Genomic DNA, 1,100 nt, shown 5'->3' on the forward strand with positions numbered 1-1,100 from the left:
AGTGTGTCCACGTACCCTCATAGACCGAAAGCAGAAACGTTTGACAACACGGTTGATGTAATCGATCTTCTTCTCGTTCCGATCGATCAAGTACCGAACGTACGGTACCTCCGATTGCTGCACACGTTTAACTCGATGACGTCCCTCGAACTCTTGATCCAGCAAAGTGTCGAGGAAGTAGATGAGTGATACGTCTCCAACGTATCTATAATTTTTGATTGTTCCATGCTAGTACAAAGTTGAGTCATCTATTTTAAAACGGAGGAAGTATTATATTATCCATCTTGGATGTTTTATATACATTTATATGCTATTTTATATGATTTTTGGGACTAACCTAATAAGATAGAGCCCAGTGTCAGTTTCTGTTTTTTTCTTTGTTTTTGAGTTTTACACAAAAAGAATACCAAACGGAGTCCAATTGACGTGCCAATTTTTGATGCTTTTTTATGGACCAAAAGAAGCCCTCGGAGTAAAATAGTTGGCCCAGAAGAGTTCCGAACCATCCACGAGGGTGGAGGACGCACCCTACCCCCTGGGCGTGTCCCCCTGCCTCGTGGATGGCTCGGAGACCCCCCTGACGTGAGACTGACGCCAAAAATTCCTATAAATACAGAAACCCCCGAAAAGAAACCTAGATCGGGAGTTCCGCCGCCGCAAGCCTCTGTAGCGACCAAAAATCAATCGGGACCCTGTTCCGGCACCCTGCCGGAGGGGGGGGGGGATCATCACCAGTGGCCATCTTCATCATCCCGGCGCTCTCCATGACGAGGAGCCCCTCTACCTTCTTGTAATGGATTGAGTTTTCTGTTTCAAGTTATCTTATCAGATTGAGTCTTTAAGGATTTGAGAACATTTGATGTATGTCTTGCGTGGGATACCTGTGGTGACAATGGGCATTCTATTGATTAACTTGATGTTTGTTTTGGTGATCAACTTGCGGGTTCCGTGACATTGGCAATCTATGCATAGGGGTTGGCACACATTTTCGTCATGACTCTCCGGTAGAAACTTTGGGGCACTCTTTGAAGTTCTTTGTGTTGGTTGAATAGATGAATCTGAGATTGTGTGATGCATATTGTATAATCATACACGCGGAT

Source organism: Triticum dicoccoides, chromosome 5A (assembly GCF_002162155.2).
Source record: "Triticum dicoccoides isolate Atlit2015 ecotype Zavitan chromosome 5A, WEW_v2.0, whole genome shotgun sequence".
Classification (NCBI taxonomy): domain Eukaryota; kingdom Viridiplantae; phylum Streptophyta; class Magnoliopsida; order Poales; family Poaceae; genus Triticum; species Triticum dicoccoides.